The following is a 10397-nucleotide window of genomic DNA, read 5'->3' on the forward strand; positions in this document are numbered from 1 at the left end:
ACGTGCAATGCAGTCGATGAGCTTCATTTAGTTCAAAGTGCCTTTCACAAGTCGGAATTGAATCTTAGTTGGAGCAAATGTTACCTTTTCAGAGTATAGAACATATTTGTTTTATATCACTTTTTTATTTCTTAAATTTTTGGATATTTTAAGAAATTTTGAGGGCTTTCTCAGTAAAGAAAATGAAAATCAACATAAGGCTCAAAGAAGTCAGAGCTTGAGTGGTTCATTATTTTACACCTTTAGCTTATTTCATGCTAAAGAACACATTAAATTCATATATATTTTAAATAATAAAGAAAGAGAGCAAACATACAAAATACAACTTTAAAAGAATCTTTTTCTAATACAATATTGAAATTTATATGACTGTTTTAAGACCATACTTTAATTTTTTGAAATAGAGGGCTGAGTGAAAAATTATAATCAGATTAATTTTTATAATTTAGCACATATTGAAATTATCCCCTTCTCTCTTTGAGGAGGCAGTAAATTAATCATTCGTAAAATCAGGAAATTTCTAGCCATTATAATCAACTGAAACTCAAAATATTCAAAGGATAGTTTACTTATTCATTGAAAATTCCATGAGAAAAGGAATAATGATTTAATCTTTTTCTTCCTTAGTGAAAAGAACTAATGTTACTTAAGAATTTTAAATTTGTGAATTTATTACCTGTAGGGAACAGGGAAAAATCAAGTTCAATTGTACAAATTGTTTGATTGCTGTTGTTGGCTTCTGAAATAATAAAATTTCCAGGACTCAAAAGTAGATACCTGTTTCCTTTTTCCTCCTTTCATTTTTCCTCCCTTCCTTCATTCTTTCTTTCTTGCTGCTTAGCTCCCATGACATATGATTCACATGTATCAACTGGAAAGATGTATACTTCTGTATATCTTCATTTTGATTCATATGGATATTACTAGACTATTGGTATTATTTTCTTTAATATTTTTAATTTGGCTCATAATTATAACATACATAGTCTAGTGTAGACCTGATATATTTTCCCTAATTGAAGGAAAGAATTTGATATCTATGCTCTACACTTTTCTTATCCAATCTATCACTGACATCTGGACTACCTTTAACAACCTGACATCACAAACAATAGTTTGATGAATATGCTTACTTGATTCTTTGTGATCTAGGTAAGACCATCTTTTAGTAATATCCAGCAATGGCATTGGTAAGTTACATAATACATATATCCAAATTGTATTTTCTACAAAGATTCTCCCCCCCTAGAGTGGCTTGTCAGTTTGCATTCACACTGGCAGAAAGTAAAGGATCTCATATTTTAACATATCTGGATCCCTGACAGAATCAAGCTTTCTGATTTATACTAAACTAAGAGTTGAAAATTGCAATGCTCTTTTAAATAATATTAACTGCTTACAAGATTTTAAGCACCTTTAATAGTCTTGCTAGCTTCCTTGTTTTTTTCTTCTGTGAATGTTTTCCTATATCACCATTAACCCTTTTAAAATGAGAATTCACATCCTCATACTGATTTGTAGGATTTTGCTTAGATTAGAGTTTGAGAATTTTTTGCCAAGGGCTAAATAAAATATTTTAAGCTTTGTCATCTATGTAGTCATTGGGATAAATATTTAGCTCTGCTGTAGTAATACAAAAGCAGTAATAATCAATACACAAATACATAACTGTGTCTTAGTAAAATGCTGATTATAGAAATAGGCCATTGTGCAGATTTGACCCATATCTGATGCTTTATGTACATGAATACAGTAGTAAGATAACCAAGAACAATGTCAGGAATGTTGATAGAACAAAAATAGTAAGATAGGGACAAAAATCATTAGAAAAGTGGCAGAGAAGGAATAGAACCTTCCTGGAATTATACATAATAAAATTATAAAATTGATAGAAGTTCAGTGGAATATTTTCATAATTCAATTCACAAGTCATAATATGAAAGAAACTAATTAACAAAAAGAAACCCTAAAATTGAGAATTTCTGTTTAAAGAACAGCATAGACAAAATTAAAATACAAAGTATAGAAAAGGAGAAGAAAATTACAGTGAATATAACAACATGAAGAACTATCTAGTTTAATGATTAATTTATACTGTCTTAAAAGTAATTGTCCACTTTAAGAAAAAAAACTTGCAAGCTAAAAAAGAAAAGTAAAAGTAATGTATTTGGACAGTTAAGGCAGTTTGTTTGGTAGAAGTGAAGATTTACAAAAGTACCAGAAAGAAAGATGAAAACACAAAGAGCCAGATTGAAGGAGGTCATGCACTTCAATATTTAGATAATTTTACATGTGAGAAAATAGAAATTTGCCAAGTGTGGTAATTCAAGGTACTCGGGAGGTTGAAGCTGAAATATTGCAAGACTGAGGACAACCTAGGCAAGTTATGCTTCAAAATAAAATAAAAAAGGATAGGGATGTAGTGCAGGACTACATGGATTCCCCCCTCACTATGGTGATAGATTGATAGATATAAATCTAATGTTTAAGTGAAATAAATTAGACACAAGTTTAAATATCTTATGATTTCTTTCATATGAGAAACCCAAAGTATAAAATGGTTTAAAGAGAAAATAAAATATAAACAGAAAACAAGAAAATCATTTTTTTTTAACTGAGGAGACCAAGAAATGAAGAAAGGGAGGAAGAAGGGGAAGGAATGGGGGGAAGTAAAAAGAATTAACACGTGTTATGCACATTTACCAACTCCCTATAGTGAATGTAATCATTCGGTACTGAAAACATGTACTAATAAAAAATAAAAAATAAAGAATTGTAATCATATTTATTTCTAACAGACTGAATCTGTGAAAGCCCATGATTTGACAGAAAGGATGAAAAGAAAGGGTATGTAGCACACCACTGTCAGAAGGTTAATAATTAGTTAAATTCCCAAAGAGCTAATGATACAGTAAGAATCACCGGTAACAAAGTTTATAGAACATGGGATTAATTTTACAGAGAGATTATTAAAATAGAAATACATTTACTGATATGACAATGTACTAGGTGAAGGTGCCACACTGGTGGAACAATAGGTTAAACACTTTTGGCCTCAAGGAAGAAAACATTTTTTCTAGGAAATCTCCTAGGATTTTAAAAAGTAAAACCTCAAAGTAGAAGATTTAAAATTTTCATGATACAATTAATTGTATAAATTTAAATATTTTCCATTGCAAAAATAAGTACAATGACAACAAATCTTTAAAAATAAGCCAGTATGGAACTGTTTCATTTCCTTATCTCTCTCTTTCACTCTATCTTTCTTTCTCTCTCCTTTCTTCTTTCTTTTCTGCTTTCCTTTGCTCATTTTATGATTAGTTTTGTTGTAAATATATAAACCTTATCAAAATACAAGTATTTTATCTGGTTTAATTGCCTTAAAGTATAGAAGTTAACCTTGACAAATACAAAAGTATGAGAATAAAAAATAAAGAACTAGGGCTGGGGATTTAGCTTAGTAGTGCCACTGCCTGCCTCTTAAACGCAAAGTCCAAGTTCGATCTCTGGTATCAAAAAAAAAGGAGAACTATATCAAAACCCATATAATAAAACTTCCCTATTCATTTTATAATGTCTAAATCTTTTAAAGTTAATGCATATTTGTACATTATCTATTATATATATAAAAATATTATATTTATACATATTATATATGACTTTTACATTTTTAGAAGCAATTAATTAATTGTTCCTTCCCTTTTTAAATATTTATTAAAAATGGTTGTGTAAGTACTTAAATTTCTTATACTTTTTGAATAATTGATTACTTGGGGAAATGTTAACATTACAATTAAGTGGAAATCAGTATGAAGATACCTCAAAGAACTAGGACTAGAGGTCTCATTTGACCCAGCTAATCCCCTGCTGGGTATCTTCCCAAAACAATTAAAAGAATCATACCACAGCAATATATGGCAATATATGTGCACCCATGTTTATAGCGGCAGTGTGTAATAGCTAAAGCTTGGAAACAGCCTAAGTGCCCATCAACTGTAAATTGGATAAAGAAGATGTGTTTTTGCAATAAAATGGAGTACTACTCAGCCATAAAGAATGAAAAACTACAGTCATTTATAGCTAAATGGAGGTATATCGAGGACATACTCTTCAGTGAAATAAATAGGACACACATGTGTAAATACCAAATAGTTTCTCTAGTGTGAGAAACTGATAGTGTAAACAAGGGTTAAAATGACTAAAATGAATAATTGATAATTTGAAATAGGAAAAAAGGTCCAAAGACAAAAGAGTGAAGGGAGGGGAAGGGGAAAGGAAAAGAGAGAAAGGAAAAACTATGAGAAAAGAAAAACAAAATGGAAATGAAATCTATGTAAATAGGGAAGGGCAGAAGGGGTGAAAGGTGCACAGGTAATGGGGAAAAAATAAGAACCAAGATACATCATATACAGGTACAAGCACTCAGTGATAAATGTAAATGTATTGTATACCTAAAATGTACCAATAAAAGAACTTAGGGGAAAAAAAGATTAATTATAAAATTAATAAAGTTCCCATTTAAACATGAATAGTAGTAAGTAACTCTCTCTGAACCCAGTAAAAGTAAAGTTAAAAATATTATACAACTTTCCAAAATGTCAAATTTAGATATCCTGATTTCTGTCCATCTTTGACCTTTCCAGACAACTATTCTAGGAACTCCACAGAAACAACTGATCACCCTGTTTGGGAGGCCCAGCCAGTTCTTACTATCAATGTTTCTGTGTAATCTCTCACATTCTCTATTTTGTCACTGTCTTGTTTTTATTCTAAGATTCACCATTATAATCCTCACCTCCTTTACAACTTTGTCTGCCCCCGTAGACTGTAACTCTATACAGCTTAAACCCATCTCCCCAACTCATTAGTCACACACATGGCAGGACCTTATTAGAGTAGAACAGAATTAACACATTTCTACCTAACAGTTCTACACTCTGAGGTATTTTCCAGGTCAAATTCTTCTCTCAATTTCAAATATAGAATCTTCAAAACTTTCTGTCTTGCTAAACATTTCTATATCCAGGCAATGTACCACTGATGTTTCAACTATGTCAACGAACTTTATAGAAAGTACAGTAATACCTTAATTCATGAACTCTTCTGTTGCAAACAATTCAGTTCATAAACAGAAGAGTTGGCAAAATTTTGCTTCCGTTTGAGAACTCCACATTGGATGATGAATGACTGTGGCATGACTGTGACTGTGGTGATTTGAGAAACATGGAACAAATTAAGTTCGTGAACCGAGGTACCAGTATTCATATACTTAATTGTACACTAGAGTTTTTGCAAATATCTTAAAATACATAAATCTTCCTCACTACTTCAAAGTGAATATTTTAAAATCTACAACTTAACACTGTCACTTAATATACTAATTTTTAGAAGTGTACTTAATGTTATAGTAAAACAAGTTCCTATTAGAACTTAGAAACTGGTTAAAATTTTTGATATGACTGCTGCCCTTTATCATCATATAATTTATTTTACAAATTTATGAGGAGTCTACTAGTGTATTGAAAGATTCAGGGTATGCAAATGCCCAAATTTAAGACCTAGTAACTGATAACCTAACTTCTCAATTCACAAACAGAACAGAAGAGAGTTTCTTCATTTTTATCAGATAATATCAATCTTTCTACTTGGTACTGTTCTAATTATCTGCTTTATTTCCAGCTGCAGTGAAGTCTTTTTATTTTATTTTATTTTACTTTTTTGGTACGAGGAATCCAACTCGGGTGTTTGTGCTTGGGAGGCAGGCGGCGGAACCACTGAGCTAAATTCCTGGCCCCTCTAAATACTATCTTTAAGGGACAAGTTTTCCCATTTATACATGGGATTCTTTTCCTTTACCTACCCCAGATGTTTCATAGTATGAATACCCTCCTCCCCCTTTCTCTTTCTTATTTGCTGATAGAAATACACCAGCAATGAAAGAGCTCTTTAATATGTCTTATACTTGAAATGTATAAATCTTGAAATAAAATCTATGCTATGTTCTTCATTTCTTCTTCCATTTTTATGAGGTTCTTACCATCAGATATTAAATAGTTATTTTCTTTTTCTTATGAGCTGACTTCTACACCAGAATAATCTCCTTAGAGATTATTAGAGGGCACCTTCTGTCTTTTATCTATTGGTATCAGCCTGGACAGGGTGGGAATTGCACTGAATGAAGGACTTAATGTAAAAAATGAATTAGAAAGAGTAGCTAGGAAAGTCTAATTTTTCTAGAATAAGATATATTTGACAATTGCAGGCTTGGACCAATGATAGTACCAGAATATGTCCATAAACATGTCTAAAGGCCAGCAAAAATGTGCAAAAAAAATCCTATCCTAATGAAAATGGATCATTTTATTAAATGGTGAATATAAATCTCCAGAAAAAGGATAAACAGGATTGATCATCAACAACGATGTTGGAAGACTATGCGGCAAAATTGGCAAATTATACAGTACTGAAATACTAATAAATAGGGGTGCTCTCATCATCATTAGCATGTGGGCTATGGAGCAAACATTTCTTTTCTCATGCAGAAAGGCCCCAGGCCTGGTTTAACTTGTACATTTTCATCCTGAAATTTTTGTTAATTTCTGAGCAAAGCACTCTGTATTTTCAGTTTGCCCTCATATTATGTAACTCTGTATTTTTGTTTTGCCCTCATATTATGTACTTGTCTTATTAGTAATTTACCTAGTCTCCTTATACCTAGAGAACTGTAATAAATGAAATTTTATTTCATATTTGCATTATGCATGTGCTGGATATTAGAGTTTTTTGCCATTTCTAAGTTTTACTTTTGTAATAAAGCTTTGGAGCATTTTATTTCAAAGAACATTCTGGTGAATTTGCCAGGTAATTAGAACATTACTTAAAATAGATCACCTATTTATTCAGACTATTTTATACATCTAAAAGGAAATTTATTAACAAAATTAATATTAATATTGGAAGGTCAAGTTTTTATGTAAGACTAAAGTGTTCAAAACTTGAAGTTACTAAACATAAGAATATTTCTTAGTGAATTTTTTTCTTGCAGAAATATTGTGCCTCTTCATATACAAATGTTTGAAATTCTCTGGTACTACTATTCATCTCAGAATTGGGATTCATTTTAAGTCTATATTTTAAGTGTATAAAACTTCCAATAATCCCTGTTTTTTTCTTTTTCTTCTTTTCTCCTTTCAGGGGGCTTCTGTGTCCAGATACTTTTTTCTTATAATCTGATTTTTTTCACTAGAGTACAATAATTTAGGGTATCTCCTATTTTATCCACTGCTATTCCTTGTCCTTGAATGTAGTGGAACTGCATTGCATGGATGACTTATGGGATGGTGGAGATTTACATATGTAGAGATTTGTGCCATGGGTAGGGTCCAAAGCAATTTTTTATGGGAATGATTCCATATAAGAATTTTTGATGAGCATGTGTTACAAAATCTACTGATTAATGTTAGATGTTAGGTATATCTCAAAGATTTAAAGTAAATTGGTAAAGTTCTGTACAAATCTGATATGGGTCTCTTCCTTAATCATAATTTTAAGGATTTTTTAAGCTAGAAAAAAGTATTAAGAAATATTGGAGAATTTTTCACATATCATGGTTCTATTATACTTTTTAAGCTTCAAAAGCTATAGAATCTTAAAATTAACTGATTCTAGAACCTGATAAGACCTCATATCAAGATCATTTGAAGTGTGACCATGATTTTTCTTTTTGAAAAGGAAAATGTGGTATGCGTTCATCTGAAAGATAGAGTTAACCTTAATTGTAAATTTCTGTAGTCTGAAATGATTCACATAATTTCTTGCTTTCTGGTGCCAAGAATATAGCTTGCTATCTTTCCAGGCTGTGCTGTTGCTCAGGTGATTTGTAACCAATGAAGTCTGCCCAGGCCTTGAACTTCCTTGAGATGTAACAGAGGAATTCCTGACACACCCTGGGCTTAGGCCACTCGGGGCCTTACAGGTATGATGAGGACCAACATGAGGGTCTTTACCTTCTCCCCTCTATCAACTAATGCTACTATAACTTGGGCTACCAACAGAAGCACAACAGGAATATAACATGATGAGTGTGTCACCAGTCTAAAACAATGTAAATCACGAATGTCTGGTCTAAGCTAACTCCATCCAGGCTTCCCTGAGCCTGAACTAATAAGCACCTCTGGTACCATCTTCCCTTGTTTGCTCCTCTGGCAGCCCCCATGTTAAACTAACGTACTAGCCAAAGATATATCTAGTAGACCCTAACTCAAATGATGTATTCTCACCTTGAATTTCAAGTAGGTATAACAATCAAATAGTGATGATATAATATGTAACCAATCATCTGCTTACTCCACTTCTGTGTCAGCAACTTGCAACCCTATATAAGAAGTTACTTTTTGACACACCTTGCCTAGTATTGAGGAATTATCCCCACCAGGCCCATGCACATAAAGTAGACATTGCTTTGTGTCTCTAAAATCTCAAGTGCTTCAGTGGTCCTTGTCCCCCCTTGCTGCCTCCTGCAACATTTTAAGTAAATATAAGGGCTATATTTTAACAAGCCAGACCCTGTTAGTATAATTGCTTGAGATAGTACTCTTTTTATCCTTGGCAGGTGTTGCTTCTGACCAGGCACTGAGCTTCAGATACCTTCTTAATGTTTTCTATGGTCCTTCCAACAGACACTACTACCCACTAATATCAACGGTTAAATTCACCTGAACAGAGATTTTGGGGGATTTTTGCGCTGTTTCATTCTTCTCAGATGCTCTCTGATCCTTATCCTACAAGTAGGCAGCCTAGCCCAAGGATCACCTGCCTTAATGAGACTGCCTCAGTACAAGGCATTTTACAACTATGTTAGCAGTCTGAATCACTAAAAGCAAACCACTAATCCTTGTCTTGAACTGCAAATGTGAGCTCAAAGACATCTATATTTCAGCCCTCATGTTACCTCTGGTAGAGATCCCAATAATTGCTGTAGAAGTGTCTGGCATCTTGGACCTTATGCACCCTCTGCTTCTCCCGTTCCATGATAATCCTTTTACCCTCAACACAACTTTCACCAACCTCTGTGCCAGTGCACTAGGGTGACAGTGATCCTATTTGTCAAGGAATAATTTTTTGTCTTCTGTCATAGAATCAAGACAGAGAGGAGAGCAGATCCATTAAAGCCAAGAGAGGTGATCCAGTGGATTAGGATTACTCTTCTAACTCATTCCAAGGTGAATGCTTTTGATTTTCTTCTAAGTGCCTCTCTAGAGAACTTCAGAGAATAGAGCCTGAAGACTTCAAGAGAACATGTGATTGGAAAAGACATGTCACAACACATTTAAACTTGTTATTATCAAAGAAGCACAGTTAACAACCTTTGAGAAAGTCATAGGATGCAAATATTCAGTGCACAATTGGCTACACAGCATCATGAATGTCATTAAGTGTATTTTAAAATGCAATTACAGAATTACGTAGGCAAGAAAAATGTATCTTGCTTCAAAAACACAAATAGATAAAAAATCAACAATCTGATTAATATTTTTCGTCTTGTGTTAAGAAATACAAACCTAACAAGGAACAGTAGACTTGACAATGAGGAATAGAAAGAGATGAAGCCTAGGCCATCCCTCCAAGGGCCTTGATAAAACAAAAGGATTGAAGAAAAACAAGCATCCTCTTACTTCTGGAGCTGGGACATTCTCCTTTTCCCCATGGGCTTCAGCATTTCAGGTTCTTAGGCCTTTAGACTTTAACACTTAACACAAGTGACTCTTCCTGTTCTTAAGTTTAGTCTCAGTCTGAATGTTGTACAGTACTACTGTCTACTCTGGTTCTTAGATCTTCAGACTTAGATTGAATTAATAACAGATTTCTTACATGTCCTACCTGTGCACAGCATACACTGGGACTCCTCAGCAGCTATGATTGGGGATCCATCTCCCCAATGAATCCTTTCATATGTTTAAGTATTTCCTACTGATTTTAAATAAGAGAATACCACTTTACTGTAAATCTTTGGTGTGTATCCAACATCTAACATTGATCAATAGATTTTGTAACATGTGCTCATCAAAAAATTCTAATATGAAATCATTCTCATAAAAAATTGCTCTTGACACACTCATGACACAAAAAGTAGCTCACATTTAGAAAAAAATTGCTCCAATTGTAGGGCCAGATGCATATTTGGTAATATAGAAATAGAGGGCCTTATGTAAAAATATTATTAAAATTTTGGAATATTAATGAGTAGAGCAATAATCTAAACACTGGCTCTTTCTGAAGACACAGTTATCCACAGCTACTCTCAGAAAACACGATCTTGGTTACTGACTACAAAATCACAGAGAAATTTCTTGTTTTCATTTTCAATTACACCTCATCACATGCTTGGAAATTATTTA

The 10397-nt window shown here is 32.9% G+C and overlaps 1 long non-coding RNA gene across 1 annotated transcript in view; it reads left to right on the forward strand.

Annotated features, from left to right (window-relative positions):
• LOC110348982 (uncharacterized) overlaps positions 1-9718 on the forward strand; it is a 103059-nt gene extending 93341 nt beyond the window's left edge. The window contains exons 3-4 of the long non-coding RNA XR_015443689.1: positions 7856-7975; positions 9137-9718. This is a non-coding gene — a long non-coding RNA (uncharacterized LOC110348982). The remainder of the gene's footprint in view (positions 1-7855; positions 7976-9136) is intronic.
• The last annotated feature ends 679 nt before the right edge of the window (positions 9719-10397 follow it).

Source organism: Heterocephalus glaber, unplaced genomic scaffold, assembly GCF_053883595.1.
Source record: "Heterocephalus glaber isolate CG9 unplaced genomic scaffold, H.glaber_assembly_v1.0 deba00001577, whole genome shotgun sequence".
NCBI classification, from domain to species: domain Eukaryota; kingdom Metazoa; phylum Chordata; class Mammalia; order Rodentia; family Bathyergidae; genus Heterocephalus; species Heterocephalus glaber.